Here is an 18,394-nt window from a genome sequence, read left to right as displayed (position 1 = left end):
TGTTATTCGATAAGCCCACAATACTGCAGGTATGTGTAGGTCCCAATCACTTTGCTGAGCATTGCAAACCTTGGTCAACGCATTTTCAAGAACTTTGTTGAATGCCTCCACTGTCCTGTTAGCCTGTGGGTGATAAGGTGTGCTCTTCTGGTGATATACCTAAAATTCCTCCATTAGTGCATTGATCGTCTCATTCAGGAAGTGCGTACCACGATCACTCATCAAGATCCTTGGACATCCAAATTGTGTCAGTACATATTCAAATAGGAACTTCGTGATCATCGCACCTATGCAATCCTTCACTAGCTGTGCTTCTGCCCATTGACTCAAGTACTTCATCGCAGTGATAATGTACCTCGCTCTTGTCTTCCCTTGGGGTTGAATGGGCCCTATAAAATCTATTTCTCGCTTCTGGAAAGGTTGCAATGTCATTTGTGGATTCAAAGGAATTTCATCCCTTCGCGATGGCTTGCCTCTTCTTTTACATACATCACATGCCTTGCAATATTCTTTTGAATCTTGATGAAGGGTTGGCCACCACAAATCGGCGCGTAGAATCTTCTGCATGGTTGCTCTCCCTACATAATGTCCTCCCACGATACCCCCATGTGCATCCACAAGGATGCTGCTTCGTTCAAAATTAGGTACATACCATCACAATATCTCATCAGTCCCCATCCTGTATAGATGCACAACAATGACAGAGAAATCTGTCGCACACACCACTAGTTCCTTGTTTTGATAGACATAGTATCCTTCCGGTGTAGTTCTTGTTGTTAGGAAGTGTATTATATCCTAGAAAGGACCATCCGTGACATGTACTGAAAATAGTTGCGTGTCAGGCAATCCTTCTTCCAAGTTAGTAGGTTCCTCCCCTATTTTGATGTACGACAGATGATCTGGTCCCGCATTCAATCGTCCAGGCTTCACAAAAACTTCAGAATCATACTCTTGGAATAATAAGAGAAATCTGTAGATTCTCTCCCCCAACACAAGCTTATTGACCAGGTACTTTAATGTAGAGTGATCTGTATACATCTTAAAGTGGCCTCCTAGCAAGTAGTCTTGGTACTTCTGGAGTGCATACACCATAGCTATCCCCTTGCGTTCAGTGGTAGAATAGTTCTTCTATACTTAGGATAACCTGTGGCTTGCGAACGTGATAGGGTGGTCCAAGCCTTCTTCACCATCCTGTGTTAGTATTGAACCCAACACTATACATGACGCATTGACATGTACATGAAATTCTTTCTTCCGGTTTTGGAAGACTAGAATCGGCGCGGTAACCATCTTTTCTTTCAATATATCCAAGCTTTTCTTAAAGTCATCATTCCAGCAGAACTTGGCATCCTTCTTCAACAAATTTTCCATCAACACGGTGATCTAGGCATAGCTTTTGGTAAACTTCATGTAATATCCTATATGTCCCAAAGTAGCACGTAGGCTTTTCACATTCCTTGGTGCTTCCAAGTTCAGTATTACCGCGATCTTCGTGGGGTCTACAATCAGTCCTTGTCTGCAAACCACATGCCCCAATAGGTTCCCAAAAGGAACGTAGAACATAAACTTCTTAAGATTGAGCACGATCTGGTATCTTTGACAAGTATCCATCATCAAGCACAAGCTTGCTACATGGCACTTGACTAGCACAAATACAGTCTAGTGATCAAAATATACCTCCACAAAATTATCAATAAATTCCTTTAATGTTGCAACAACCACGCGCGAAAATATTACAGGCACATTATTCAATCCAAATGGCCTTACAATATATTGAAAACAACTCCACTCAGTTGCAAAGGTTGTCTTTCTCCTGTCCTCTGGCACGATTTTGATTTGGTGGTACCCCAATAACTCATCAGTGGAGGAATATGCTTCCTAGTAGCCTACATTGTCCAACACTTCATCTGTGAATGGCGTCAGGAAAGGATCATGCACACAAGTGTCATTCAGTTTTCTGAGATCCATGCATATCCTTATCTCATTCTTCTGCTTCTTCTCTTGCACCTCCATTGGGCTTACCCAATCAAATTATTCCATGGGCCCAATGATGCCTGCTGCTAGCATTTTTTCTAGCTCTAAGCGAACCTTCTCCTTGTATTTTGGATTTAGGTCGTAAGGCCTTTGCTTAACTGGATTTGGCTCGGGTTTTAACATGATCTTCATCACCCCTAGATCTCCTATTATTCCTTTCAAATCCGTAAACTTGGTAGGGAATAAGTCCTGATATTGGCCAAGTAATTCAGTGACCTTATCCACTGTTGCGTCATCCCAATAGTCTCCAATATTTGTGAATTTGGGTTCTGCCTCCATACCAATGTTCACTTGTTTTGTTTTCATTGGTGCGGTTATATCAGGGTTCTCAATTTGCGGTCCTTGAACCTCGCGGTGGCCTTTTGTTTTTAGAATATTAATCTTCTATGGATCCTCTTCATCCTCTTCAATAATTACATTATAACATTCCAGTGCATGACTTGGCTGAGTAGCCCATTCAGGCTAAATCAGGTCTAAAGGATCCCGTGGTATCCCAAAGATGGTTGCTTTCACTTCTTTTAGTGCTTCATCAATACTGTCAAACCCATCCTCAAAACTGAATGTCATCATGAATACTTCACGCAGGATATCCCATTCACCTGTCCCATGTGTTATAGACATATTTGGGCACTTCAACCGCAATCTTATATGTCGATAAACTAGGGTTCTTTAACCCCTAAAAGTGTTGTTTCATACAAATGGTCAACTGATTACATCATTCCCCAAAAGTTCCACCTGAAAACCCACTCAGAATTGGCCAAAACTGGACCATACTGACTGCTCCACTGTCATGGTGCGATGCATATTGACTTCTACACTAGCCAGGTGCGATGCATAATGAAGAGGCATTCTATGGGGTGTGATGAGAGAGAATGGACAAATGTCCGATACAGTTTGCTAAGTGGATGCTCATGGAATCTTCTAGAAGCTTCTCCTATGACAATTGCCTCTCTGAATTCACCAAGTGATGAGTAAGAGATGACTCACACCCTTGCAGACATCTATAAATGGATCCCTCATCTGAGAGATCTAGAGGCTCGAGTTTCATAATTTGCAAGGAAGTGCTGATAGTTTGTCTTTGAGAAGGATCATTGTATTGTTGGGTGATCTTGCTTTTCGTGAGGTGAAGAGGGCTTTGATGCTGGGACGATGATGCTGGATCAGACAACTGGGTTGTAATTCTCCCTTCTATTTTAATAAAGTTCTTTGAGTTTTCCTCCATACAATCATGTATTTGTGAATGCCATTGTGTGTTCAATGTATTTCTGATTCTGCATTGTTTATGATATAATAGATCGAGATGCTTTGATAGTTCTTTGTTACTGTGTTTCTACAGGTACTCTCCAAGCAGGATAAGTATGGAGAGGAGTTGAAAGTTCTGTCAAGGGGGAGAGAGATCAAGCAAGGAGTTAATCGGAAGACCCAAGTTGGTTCCTTTTCCTTTCTCTTATCTATCATACATACAGGAAATTGCAAATTGCTTTGATTGTTTGTTTCTAGGATAGCTACTAATCCTAGAGGGCTAGCAGATTGAAAAGATACTAGTTTTCCTGGAAACAAAATGGTGACCTTGCTGGGGATCGAATAGATGTTTTTTTTGTTTTTTTGTTTGTTTTATAAACTATAGACGGAGCCTGAAGTTAGCCAAATAGCCTTCGAACTGCTCTTGCTCTGCAATTGCAAAGTAGATGAATAATGCTTCAGTCAATCTCCGATTTAGTTTATGATTTGAACATTTGACTTACAAGCATTCTAGATGCCATTTTGGTAGCTTAGTAACCTCCTAAGATCATACCTATGTACTTTGTTCTTTACTGCCCATAATAGCTCAGCTTAACTCGCTGAAATCAGCTGCAAGTTTGAGCCAAAACCCATCTCAATTGCGCTCCCTGGCCCATCACGCTATCTGTCACTAGAAGCCAGTATGCAAAACACTTCCTAAGTGTAGCAGGTGTGATGCATCCCTATTTCTATGAAGCATAGGTGTGATGACTGAGTAATCCTATTTCTCTCCTTGAAATTTGGGGTTTTTTGTCCTTGTTTTCAGCTCTGTTTAGTTGGTTTTTCCTGCTTATGAAAAATATCTCATTGCTGAAGCCTCCTTGCATTACATAGACCAGCCTCCATTGATTAGCATTAGTGTATTTGTCCATCATTTACAATCCTTTGTCGAAAAGTTGCTTAAATCGATTTGTCGTTTTGGTGGAAAAAGTGTTGTAACTGTTATTTTGCGTCAAAAAAGAGGAGTGTCATAAAATCTTCCTTCTATAGATAGTTGATTGAAATTTTTGTCATGAATTTGAATTGATTTGTTAATATTTTAAGTGTCAAAAAAATTTTCTATTCGAAATTGAAAAGTTTCGTTTAGTCTTCCTTTCCATTTTGAAAAACGAAATTGTCAAAATGTTGCTTTGAGTAAAAATATTTCAGATCTTTGCTCTGCTTAGTTTTCCTTTTTGGCATTCTTAACATTAAGGGGAACGAAAAACAAATACATGCATTTTCATTGGCATTTAGACTGTGTGTGAAAATGATTTAGGAAAAGTGCATTTAGTGTGTGCTCTTTGCTCTTTGTTTGAACAAAATTGAATCTTCTTTCCTTAGTAGCTAAGATTTTCATTGCCAAAAATAAACAACGATTGTTTATCATTGTAGATTGCATATTTAGGAATTTTACATCTACATCATGTGGTGAACCTTTGAAAGGAAAAATTATAAACAAGATCAACTCTAAAATAAATTTCAATGAACTTAACAACACTTTGGAACCTAACGCAACACATCTAGAGGTCTAGTCTAGAGATGTGTTCCGGCGTCATAAAATCTAGTAACCATCGTTTTCATCGAAGGTTGGGTGATTCCTCCTCTTTGATATGACAAGTGCTAGCACAGACTTGTGCTCCCCGTACTGTCGAGTATATATTGGGAGACCACAATAGGCTTATATCGTTTATCCATAGGAAGTCGTGTCTGCAGCCCTATCGATCACGATGCACTGAACAGAGCATTCGGGAAGATTGACTACCGTACATAAGTCCTTGGTAATTTCTCTTTAATTTATCACCAAGGTGTATATTGTAGTTTTGCGATTGGTGTAGTAATCCCTTTGTCTAGATTTCTAGAGTAGTCACTTTCATTCCTTTTTGACTCCTTAAAAGAAAAGGTCCATCTGAGCACTTGTCACTTTAGGCTCATTAAAAATCGAAGGGGACTAAATTCATTTTTAGATTTTTCTCGACTCTTAAAAATTGAAAAAGCAAAGTTGTGTCAAAGTGTCATTAAAATTTATTAAATTCAGAATAACATCCTTGTTCCTTCATTGATATTAGGTTGAGACAATGGAGTCCACCAATCATGGAATCCCTCTCGAGGGGAATCCTAGTCCATTTTCTTCTTGAGGAAATATTGGTGCTCTGTATTGGTCTACCGGTATGGCTATTCTCAACCTCTGTCATTCAAAATACCGTAATTCCTCAACAATCGAATCAGCAACCAGTTGATACTAAAGTTTACCCTTCGCATTCTTCTTCATTTGTTTCTCCCTCCCCTTCTTCCTCTTCGCTTGGTGAAAATAATGATACTAGTAACCAAGTAGATGACAAGAAGAAGAAAGGGAAGGAGAATAAGAAGAAGTTAGTTAAGCAAGGGGAAACCATGCAACATTTGGTGAAAATCCGCACACTAAATCTCCCAGATTTCCTTGCATAATTTGTAGGGGAGAAAATTTTCATCGAGAATGTCCATGTATCCCTCGAATCTTGAGAGAATTCTCCCCCCATTCGCACCATCCGGTGTCATCAACCTCTGGTGATCATGTTGGCAACACACCATCAACTAGTAATAGTGAAGTTCACGGACATAAAGGAAAGGTCAAAACTCCATGTAGACTATGTGAAGTGGATGATAACCTTCCCCATTGTCCCTTTTTGGATGAGGCCAAGAGAGTCTTGCATAACCGTCCTGCTTCACCGTAGCGACTTCCACCTGTATACAAGGAATTCTCACCAAGTCCTTTACTAGTTGAAAAATCTGACTGACATAACTCAATCGTTGGTCGAAACACCTATCATTGAGAGTGAATATTTTGAGTCCATATCAGACCAAATTCAATAGGTTGAGATGGCAATGAACCTAGTTTTACCTTCAAAAGGTCCACCTTCAGATGATACCATTCCCAAATAGAGTGAGAACGATACTGTTTAAATTCTTTTTGTTAATTTAGAGTCTGATGAACTTGGGGGAAATTCGCCCGTTCCTTCGCAACCGAAAGAGAATCCCCCAGTTACCACTACTCAAGGGGTTATTTCTCTAGTTTTTTCGGTACCCCCTCCAAGCAGTCTAGTCACTTCATTTGATTGGAATTGACTTGCAAGATCTCGACTTCCTTCTAATGTACCATTCCGGATCATATTACAAGTTTACAAAATGATCGTGTCTAGCACTATCATAGATGAAGGAGCTTCAGTGAGTATCCTTTCCTCAATTTCTTGGAAAGCGCTTGGTTCGCCATCGCTTATTCCTGTTACACAAAATTTTCCAGGCTTTAACAAAGGAACCAGCCAACCGTTGGGATCCTTCCTAAATTGCCAATAACTTTGGGATGGAAAACCATTCACTTGAATGTGATGGTAATCCAAGGACCATTAGATTACAATCTACTCCTCAGACGTGACTATGTTTATAACATGGAGGCTATTGTTTCAACACTCTTTCAAGTGATGTCGAGCTATTGGCCTATCCAGCTCGCTAAAGTGATTGGAAATGCCATCCCTCCTATATATTTTAATATTTTTCGGACTTGAGGGATTATCTCACGAAAAAGTTCGAGTGTTTGTCTTTTTCGGCTTGCTAAAGTGATCAAAAAGTCATCCCTTTCGTATTATTTTATCCTTTTTTGGACTTAAGGGATTATGGTACGAAAAAGAACCGCTGGAGTTTCCTTTTCGTCCCTTTTCAAACTCTCTAAACATGAAAAGGACCGAGTTATCCTTGTCATTAAACTTGTTAAAACAATAGTGGAAAACTTGTCCACCCAGATAAGAATGAGTTTGATTGTCGCTAGGCTCGCTAAAACATAGTGACGGGTTTTCTCGAAGGGCAAATTATAGAACAAGCATATGTTATCTTCCTCAAGCTTGACAAAAATAAAGAGGTACTGGTCAGCAATGACTAGGGAAAAGGGGAAGAAAACTTGAAGAATTTTATTGGTAGCAGGTCACTCTTGAGCATGACACTTTCACTCCGTCACCATGATTGAGTGAGGTTGGGTTATTCCATTCACCGTCATATCACCATTGGTCTTCCATACCATCCATTTTTGGGGTTAACGCTACCAATCCATCTCAGTGTTGCTAATATGTTCAAGAGAAGTCATTCAAATAATTCACCATCCAGTTAATGCCTCATCCACTGCAATACCTTCACCCTCCATTTTTCATGACCACCATTCCTGAACCTTGTATCGTCAGATCGTTTTTCACGTCCAAAAAATCATTTGCTTCATCTCATGTCATTGATGTGGGATACATTAAGGCCCTCCTATGAAGAGTCACTTCTTGTCGACATTAGCTCATTATCCAAGAAGTTGACTTAGAAACAACCCTTTCAGTACTTTGAAGCTTGCATGCCTCAATGGCAAGTTTGTCACTTCTAGCGACAGGTATACATTAATGGCCTTCGACTGAAAGATTTTGCGTGGTGTTCGACTTTGGATCATATATTCACACCATGTGAATTGTACTGTAGTACCTTGAGGGTCATTATCATTATCAGTGCTTCCTCTCATGTCTGTTACCGGCTTACATTCTTGGCTAGTAATCAGGTGATGTCTTTCCATGTTTGACTTCAGGACATCTTTTCACATGGATCGACTTGTACATCGGATGAAGATTGAATGAGTTTGAAGACCCCATATCTAGTTTCATCCATCCGGACTGCGATATATTTAGGAATATAAGAACATCAAATGTACACAGAAGCTTCACAGATGATCATCGAAGCTAGGGATGATGACTCTACATATAAAGAATCACCAGTCTACAACCACAGACGATTATTTGTTCTGTGTACATGAAAAATGAATTTAGAAAGTTGAGCATGGGAATGCCCACCTCAGCTAGATCATGAAAAGAATATGATGATGATGTATCGTATTGTATCTCATATAGGTCACCTTCCAGTTCGAATAGCTCGGATGCTCATGATAAAGCATTTCACTCGACATCAAAAGATTTACGACTTCATGCTTTAGGGGGAAACTGTTATAAACATATTTGGGCACTTCAACCCCAATCTTATATGTCGATAAACTAGGGCTCTTTAGCCCCTAAAAGTTTTTTTTCATACCCTAAAGGATCATGGTCAACCAATTACATAATTCCCCAAATGTTCCACATGAAAAACTGCTCAGAACTGGCCAAAACTAGACCATAATGACTGCTCCACTATCAGGGTGTGATGCATACTGACTTCTATGCTAGCCAGGTGTGATGCATACTGAAGAGCCTTTTGTGGGTGTGATGAGCAAGAATGCACAAATGTCCAAGACAGTTTGCTAAGTGGATGTTCATGGAATCTTATAGAAACTTCTCCTATGACACTTGCCTCTCTGAATTCGCTCAGGGATGAGTAAGAGATATAAGAAATCTCCAAGTGGAACCAAGAACAACAAGTGGAATGACACTAATAAAAAACCCAGAGATGAATCACACCCTTGTAGACATCTATAAATCGATCCCTCATCTGAGATATCTAGAGGTTGGAATTTTGTAATTTGTAAGTAAGTGATGATAGTTTGTCTTTGAGAAGGAGCATTGTATTGTTGGGTGATCTTGCTTTTCATGAGGTGAAGAGGGCTTTGATGCTGGGAGGATGATGCTGGATCAGATAGCTAGGTTGTAATTCTCCCTTCTATTTTAATAAATTTCTTTGAGTTTTCCTCCATACAATTGTGTATTTGTGAATGTTGTTATTTGTGAATGCCATTGTGTGTTCAATGTATTTCTGATTCTGCATTGTTTATGATATAATAGATTGAGATGCTTTGATAGTTCTTTGTTACTATGTTTCTACAGGTACTCTCCAAGTGAGATAAGTATGGAGAGGAGTTAAGCGGAAGACCCAAGTTGGTTTGTTTACCTCTCTCTTATCTATCATACATAGAGGAAATCGCAAATTTCTTTGATTGTTTGTTTCTAGGACATCTGCCATTCCTAGAGGGCTAGCAGATCAAAAAGACACTAGTTTCCTAGAAACACCATGGCGGAGCTCTATTTTTATATAACAATTCATTGGGATAACATCTAGGGTCTGACAGAACAGGTGCACCCACTCAAGTTGGGGCTTTTCTCCATAAGCCTACATCCACTTGGCCAGATGCATGCGTGGATCATTCTTCTCATCACACTTGTCTATCAGTCACATGTTAGGCTTTCCAAATCATGTTCTCATCATCCTCCTACATTCGTGCCAATCATCAAAGCTTCCCTTGTGCGTACCCCACCATCTTGTGGGCGTAGCGCACAGAGCCTAGTCCAAGGCTTGGAAGCGTTTCTCTTTTGGCACCTCCCTTTCCAATGCATCCAAAAAGATATCTACCTCATTTAGACCATCATAACTAGGAAAATTTCTTACCTTTGGCGACACACAACGCAACAGCCGGGTCATCATGTTGCAGTTCATTATAGTTACCTCATGTAACTAATTCTGCCAGGCTTCTATTTCTTCGTCGGAGTCCGAAGTACATGAACTCTCACAATCCTACATTATTCGTCCATCCATGGTGGGATTCACCCAATCTTGGTCTCGTGTTGTTATCTTATAGATGCAGTCCAGATCATCATCACTCTCATAATCGTGGATTGGTTCAGTATAACACGATCCTTCAGCAGGATCCAGGGGTATTATTACACGTAGTGATTTCTTCTCAAAGATCATCTTTCGCTTCTTTATATTGATTACCCTGTTCATATCAATAGCCCAGTTGATTCCCAGGAGCGCACGATAGGGATTTCTATCATCCACTATCTCTATTACTTCAAATCTGCCAGTGCGCTCACTCCCTCAATATCCATGGTCACCCCCTATATCCAACCCCTCGGTATGATTTTTCGTTGATTCGCCTTCCTTAGCTGAATTGGAGACCATTGCATCATATGTCTCCCCATTTGTTCCCAACTCTGCTTTGGTAGGACATTTGCATCTGAACCCAAATCCAAAATGACCTGATCCATTTCATACTCCCCTATTTGTGTGGTTAGTCTAATCTCTCGTCTCATTCTTGCCTTATGCTTGCCAATCTTTCATACCACGTGTGGCTCACCTGGCATGATTCTAGCACATCTATTGATGAGTTCTTGTAGCCTATTTATAGCCTTACTGTCATGCAGTAACTTCATACACATTTCTAGAAATGTTGTGAGCATAGAAGGGTCAATCTCCAGCTCAGGTTTATCCTTGCTTCCTGAAGTGGAGGCCTTAGCGAAGCTCTTCTTAGCTTCTTGATCTGATAATCACCCTTGAGTGACCTCAATTAAAGGGTTATTGAATGAAGGTATTACAGACTCATGTGCTGGTGTGTGTCTATGTTATTTTAGGCAACAGATCGATCAGATTGCAAAACACACAGACACTGGAAAATGGAAAAAAGCAAGAGAAACACAGTAAGCAAATACAAAAACACAAAAAATTAATAAGGAGTTCACCCTCTCCTCCAGGGCTATGTCTCCGGTCCAACTTTCAATGGTGGCCTTCTTTTATTGTGTCTTTAAAGCAGAAAATTACAATGAGGAGCTCGAATTGAGTCTCCTGAAACATAACAATGTTTGGTAGGGTGGTTCTTCAATCCCCCAAGCCACTAGAGTACACAAACTCTTTTCCTTACCAGAACTTGACCTCTCTGGTCTTTAATGGGAGGAGCCCAATGTGGTGCTCAGTTCCTTACAAACTTTCTCGGGGATTTCTCGATGTTGCCTTGTGCTGCAGGTCAGCTCAGCTCTTTGTCTTTCTGGTTCTTGCTTTACTGTATTTTCTTTTCTCTGTCTTCATCTTCTTTTCTTTGGTTCTACCTTTCGATGTCCCTCATTCTCTGTCTCTATTCATGGATTTAAAGCCAATCGATCTCATGACTGTTCAATTCCCCTTCCACCTCTGTCAGATCACTTGCTGATGTTCACTTGGAATTTGCTGTCTATGCGTCATGGTCATCGGCTTACAGGGAGTGACCACTTGTCCTCTCACGAACTGCACTAGCTCTTCCTCGTCGGTTTGGTTCTTTGGTTATGTCAGGAAATGACTCACCCGCCACCTCAGCTGTCAAATCGGACCTCAAATCCTTATAGATTGCAGCCTAATCCCCTGTCAAGTCCGATTCTTTCATCGAGAGCATTCTCAGCTATTAGATCTGGAGCCCCCAGATCTAACATTATTCGCTCATTTCGTGTGGTTTACTTGCTCGACCATTAGCGTGTGATGATGTTTCTCTCTCCTCCACTTGCCACGTGTCGAGTGCTGAATGGGATCACTCGTTTTTCTCTAAATCTGCTTACCGCCCAAGGGTGCCCCTGATATACCATTGGTTTTAGAGCACGGGTCCCGACTTTAGCCTTTAGAACTTTCCCCATGGTTTTCCCGGCTTCCATGTGACCGATTGCTTTGGGGCTTTCCTTCTCCAGGGGTTTTTCCCAGCAATGCACGACTAATCACGCATAAAAAATGGCCTCCTTTTCCCGATCTGAGCTACCCAAGTGCCAATTTTCCCTCCTGCGTAGTCTCCATGGGCCTCGGTCAGCGTGCTTTGACCGAGGTCCTCGTCGTTCCTCACTGGCTTCCAACTGCCACTGTTGAGAGGTCTTCCTGATCGTTCTATGCTCTTGAATTTCGAAGTTTTTGTCCTGATTTGATACAGTGATGGCACTATGTTAATCTTCATGGATCTAACTCAGATCACGACCTTCCCACTGAAAAAGATTTTGGACCACCAAAAGTTGGTTTTCAAGCATCGACTAAGTGAGGGTATAGTTGTCTCACTTGTCTAATCTCGATCAACTTTGCACTGCTCGGCTTTGAACCCTTGATCCCTACTCTGAGGTATTCAACATATCCTTTGCGCATCATCCTCACCTTCCTGTCCAGAACTGTGTCTTCCTGCAATTCATTAAGATATTCAGGTAGCAGGTCATCAATAGAAGGCAATTGACTCTACTCTTTGGGATCCTCAATTAGTGATGGTTAAAACAATCTCAAGCAATCTACATTTATGACTGAGTAGATGTGCATATAAGCTGGTAGATCAAGGCGAAAATGATTCTCACCAATCTTCTCAAGTATTTTGAAAGGTCCATACCCGATAGGCTTAAGCTTTTTACCTTCACCTTGCATCCTGTCCTTGCTGATATACAGCCAGACTTGGTCACCAACTTGGAAACTATGCTCCATCTGATACTTGTCATGCCTTGCCTTGTATTTGGCTTGGCTCTTTTCCAGCTGTTCCTGTACTACCTGGTGGATCTCCTGGGTTTTTTCAATGAACCTAGTTTCCCTTTCCACATCACTATGTCCCTCAACTGTGGTATCTTTACCAAAGAAAAAATACAAAGGAGACCTTGGTGTGAAACTAAAATAGGTCTCAAAAGCAGATCTCTGTGTAGAAGAATGCTTTGCTCTATTGTAAGCATGCTACACATAACACAAATGTTCATCCCAAAGCTTAGGATGTTTGCTGCAGTATCCTCTGAGTAACTGGATCACTATCTTGTTAACTACTTCTATCTAGCCATCAGGTTTTGGATGAAAAGCTATGATTTTCTTCAATTTGGTGTCCATCAGTTCCCACAGACTTGACCAAAACTTCCCCACAAATCAGGTGCCTCGATTAGATACAATGGAAGTGGGTAATCCAAAATGAACCCATACATGTTCAACGAACAATTTTTCAATTTGTTCAGCTGTAATCTTCTTATTACAAGGTATCAGAATAAAAATTTTGCTGAACCTATCCACAACAACATATAGATAATCATGACCTTTCCTAGATTTAGGTAGTCCTCCAACAAAATCCATGGAAACACTTTCCCACGGGTGAGAAGGAACTAGTAATGGAGTGTACAAGCCTAGTTTTCTATTGCTGGGCTTGCTTTTAGCACACATGGTACACCCTCTTACATATCTAGAAACTATCTCATTCATTTTTCTCCCATAACAAAATCTTTGCAGCTGTGCAACTGTTTTACTTACCCCAAAGTGACTTGATACCAGAGAAGTGTGTGCTTCTATAATTATCTTTACTCTCTCAGTTTGTGGAATGTGTAACTTCCCACAATGGTATAAGAGTCGGTCCTTTACATGATAATCCAATTCTTCTACTCATTTTCCTTGACTTAAAGTTGCATATACATCTTTAAAGTCTATATCTTGAGCATATTGTTCAATGTAGCTTTCATGTAGCACAAAACTAAGCCTAAGTATAGTAGATGCATTTATAATAGGTCTAGATAACATGTCTGTAACTTTATTATGTATGCCCTTTTTATATCTGATGACTAAATTAAATTGATGTAGAAAACCCATCCATCTGTAGTGTCTTGATTGCTGCAACTTAGTTTGGGAGTGTAGATATTGAAGTGGTTGATGATCAGTATGTATTACTATCTCTTTGCCCATTTAGTAATGTTTCCACTTTTTCACACTTTGAACTAATGCATACAATTCTTTATCATATGTAGGATAGTTAACTACTGCAGGATTAAAAGTCTCAGAATGATAACATATGGGTTTACCGTGCTGTGTCAACACTACTCCCATGGCATAGTCACTGGCATCTATTTGGATCTCAAATGGTATTTGAAGATCCGGTAGTGCTAGTACAGGTGTTGTACTAATCTTTTCTTTCAAGGTGTCGAAGGCTTTCTAATGTTTTCCTCCCCACTAAAACACCTTGTTCAATCTTGTTAAAGCATGTAAGGGAGATGCAATTGAGGAAAAGTTAGAAATGAACTTCCTCCAATATTGTGTTGCCCCTAAGAAGCTTATCACTTCTGTAGAAGACTTGGGATTAGGCCAATTTACAATGACTGCCACCTTAGAGGGATCTATCTTCAATTCACCACCCCCTACTATATGACCCAAATAATTTAGAGATGTTTTTCCAAATTCACATTTTGAGAGTTTAACATGAAATTTTTCTCTTTTCAAAACATCTAATGTCTGCTTAACATGATTTAAGTGTTCTTCCCACGTTTTACTAAAAATCAGAATGTCATCCAAATACATAATAACAAAATCATCAAGAAAAGGTATGAGTACATCATTCATTAATCTCATGAAAGTAGAAGGAGCATTAGTTAAGCCAAAAGGCATAACTAGCCACTCATACAATCCCTGCTTTGTTTTGAAAGCAGTCTTCCATGCATCTTGTTGTGTAACGTTGACCTGAAGGCTATTTTTCCTCATTCACAAATCCATAGACCCCTCCTTTTCCCATGCCAACCATCCTCATGCTCCGAGGTGAAAAGGATTAATTTTTTTTAGGGAGATGCAGCTACAGGTCATCCTGTAGGAAATCTTGTAGCAACCTATCCCAAAAAACAAAAAATCATAGGTTGCAGTCAGCATCAAGCATGGTGATCCAGAGGTCAAATAAGCTCTTCCAAAGCTTAACAACAGCATCAGGATCATCAACATCACCACCAAGTACCTACACATCAAAGAAAAACATCAGAGGACAAAAAAGAAGAAGAAGAGAAACACATGTAGCAAATACACAGCAAGGACTTCATTCTTCAACAAACAACATCAAGGCATCATTACCATAGGTAGGTATCTCACTTCCACTATCTCGTTAGCATAATATGATCAAACATGTAAAATTTGTGAAAGAGTTGGTTTATAAGCAAAAGGTTGCCAGTTAACTTGGCCACCTTCACTCAGTAAACAAGGAGAATACAATTGGTCCTCACACACGTGGCAGCAACCAAGTCAAGGAAAAGGAGAGATGAGGTCGAAAGTGGTTAAGCTACTTTTGGCTTAAGGGGGCCTGACCCAGGTTCAAATTTAGTTAGCTAAACAAATCCCTATACTACTGGCCCTTTCGGCATCAGCTCGCAGAGTGCAGATTGAAGTCTCACTCGAAGCAGTATGGGGGGATGTTGGAACCAAGTTTCCGCACCCTTGAGATGGTTGTGATGTTAGTTTATTCCGGCTATACCTAGCTCTACACAAGTTTCTTAGCCCTCTTTTCCACCCTTCAGTACCTTCACGAAAGGATATAGTTGGTTTTCGTGCATCCCTAACCTGCGGCTCAGGGACTTTCATGCTACTAGGGCAAGGAACTAAGATATCTTCCAAACTAGGCTAAGTGTATTACTTATCTCATTAACCGATCTTAGTTAGCTTCACGTAATCAAATTTTATTACTTGCATTCACTTAACCAACACATTTACATACATTCACACATCATTTAAGTATTATAAGTGAAATTTATACCCAACATAACAAAATGCTTAAACAAGAAATAAAGATGCAGAAATTGTAGAATACTTCTCTTTATTGATAATTATGGACGATTATAGATTCGACCCACCCTGTACACTTAGATGTAGAGGTCCACGCACTCAGCCGCAGACTTCTACCCTAGGCCTATGTGCACTCACCTATAGAGCCTCTACCTATGCTATGACCCAAGACTTAGACTACTTGCTCTAAATCTATGATTCTCTTCGTCGTATTTCATTATCTAACTACTTAGAGATTAGCTCTATTTATACAATCCCATGGTACACGAACCATGGGTAGATCTTTTACAGCTGACATTACATTTCCAAAATAAGGGTAGACAACCCTATGACTCTTTAACATCTACAAGCTCCGCGACAACAAAATGCGGAGTCTTTACACTTGGATTACAAAATTCGACCAAAATATGTGCTTTTAGCCCCAAAAATACCCTTAGGGGATCCCACACCCAACAGGCCCCAACACAAACATCATGGCTTGCCCTTGAGTCACTCTACAAGAAAAAAGATCTTAGTGCGAAGACCTCCCAGCTCCGTTTGGATGACTGCAACCTCGACAGTGCACTGAGCAGTTGCCTGCTGAACTTCTTCTACTCTTTGCTGAGTGACTGCAGCTAAACTGCCACCCTAAATCTTCTGCTGAGTTTCCTGCAGTGTCGCCAGCTTTCCTTCAATGGAAGCTATGATTGTATATGCCTCGTCTATGCGTCATTGTAGGCATGCTTTTAGGACCGCTTCTTTGTGTCGAGCAGCATCCACCTATTCCTTAAGCACCTTTGCCTCCTACATCCATGTGAGCCTCTATGTAAGGGTGACCCTCTGCATGATCCCTTCGATCTCTTCATATCTTCTTTGTATCTTGTGTGCCTCTATCTCTAGGTGATCTAGATTCGGGTCCTCCTACAGGGTGGTCAGGACCTCGAATGACTGTTCAAAAAATCGCATGCAATCAGCTAATGCACTGTCAACCGCAGCTATTTTTGTTGTAACAGTGGTGACACGTTGTTCCTTGACTTCCGACAGAGTTGAAGGCTAGGCCTTCTACTGCAATTCTGCAATCTGCAGGTTCAACTCCAGCTGAATCCTAGCCATCTTTGTCTGAGCATCGTGAACCCCTGTGGCCAACTTACAGATGCACGCCTCAATTGGTTCTTCTGCCTGAATGTCCAACTTCAAGACCATTCAGCATGCTTCCTCCACAAACTTCATGATGTGCTTATTTCGTTTCACTGCCTCGTTGCACTGTAGGCCCAACTGCTCAATTTTGGTGCGTTGCTCACTCATCACCTGCAGAGCGCAACTCTCCATAGCCCTAAGTTCCGCAGTGACTCCATCTTACAAGAGGTGGAGCATCTCTCCAGGGAGTGCGGCCATATTCAATCCCACCCCTTTCAAGCTGCTGACCATGGGCCTATCGGCATCATTTTTTGTACTAAGTGCCCCATTTGGTAGCACTATCGTGTTGGTCACCCTTGTGCGCAACATCTCCGCAGCAACTGAAGTGTCGATCGCGAGGTTAGGGGACACTGTGCTAGCCTATGGAGTGCGAGCTTGCAACTCCTAGAGCTCTTTCTAGAGAGCCCCTAATACCAATTGTTGATGCTCTTCGAACTGTTGGAGGGCCTCCACGATGACAACCCTCACTGTTTCTATGATATCATGCAAATACCCCTCAGTGAGGGTGATTGGGTCGAAGGATGTCTTTGAAGCCTTGGTTTTCTTCCATAGAATTGCCTTCTCTTGCAGTTGCTGACACCTGAGTTGGGTGGATGTCATCTGTGGGTCCATGCCACCTTGTTTTGTCAGCTCCTCTATTTTCGCCTCAGCGTCGAGCGAAGGTGACTTCTGTCCTTCACACTCTTCTCGTCTTGTCTCCTATTGTTTTGCCAATTTCACCGCATTGCACACTGCCTAGGTCTAAGCATCTGCTTCCACTTTCTTGCGCTTCTTAGCCAGCTACATCATTCTGAGTTTTGTTTCTTCCTTCTTACACTACATGATGGATTTGTCTGTGTTCACCGCGGAGCCTGTTGCAGCACGCCACTCTGGTGGCCAAGACTCGAGGACTGTAAAGATAACATCATCAGTTGCTAGATATGGTAAGTTATGCCATGTCTTCGTAGGGTCCTTTCACGCCCTGATAAAGACATGGTGAAAATCTAATTTGACTCTGAAAAGCTCTGTAAACTAGTGTATACTATGGGTGACAACTGCAGATTGTGATTGATCCCCATCCGAATACTCATTTCCATTAATATCTAAAAGATATTACTTTCTTTTATGCACTACGCGTCCTTGGTTTCCCACAACAAAGCATACTTCGTTGCCTCTTGAAGGCGCAGCGCGACCGAAGGGAATTGGTTGTCTTCTTGTAGCTCCCATGCCACCAGTACAATCGAGAGCAAGAGCCACACATAGTGGAACGTCTTGCTCTACTCCTATGCCTCACGATAGTTTGCAAGGAACTTGCCGCATAGATAATTTGCCGAGTTGGTGCTTTGGGCTGCTAATGCAATCACAGGCACGGGCACCTCATCTGTGCAGCACTTCCGCATCGCCTTATTTGCTAATATTTATGTTGGTACCTTGACTGTAGGGTTGTTAATGCTGGAGATGGCATATCCCTACTTCTTCTTCTCCAACTTGAATTTATTCTTCATAGCTTCTGCGAGAGCCAACTCACCACCTTTTCCTTCTGATATATTGGCTAGATCCTCCCCTAAGTAAGGAAGTCATGTGATTCGAATGGATCAAGTGGTCTGTGGTGGGAATGGGCTCCTCCAGCCATAAACACCCATCATGGACCAAGAAGAGCAGTTGCTTGATGATAAATACTGTCACTGGGGGACGG

The sequence above is a fragment of the Pinus tabuliformis genome, chromosome 9, assembly GCF_031772625.1.
Source record: "Pinus tabuliformis cultivar Carrire ecotype Pingquan chromosome 9, CPIR1, whole genome shotgun sequence".
In the NCBI taxonomy this organism is placed as follows: Eukaryota; Viridiplantae; Streptophyta; class Pinopsida; order Pinales; family Pinaceae; genus Pinus; species Pinus tabuliformis.
Note: the sequence above shows the minus strand (reverse complement) of the source record.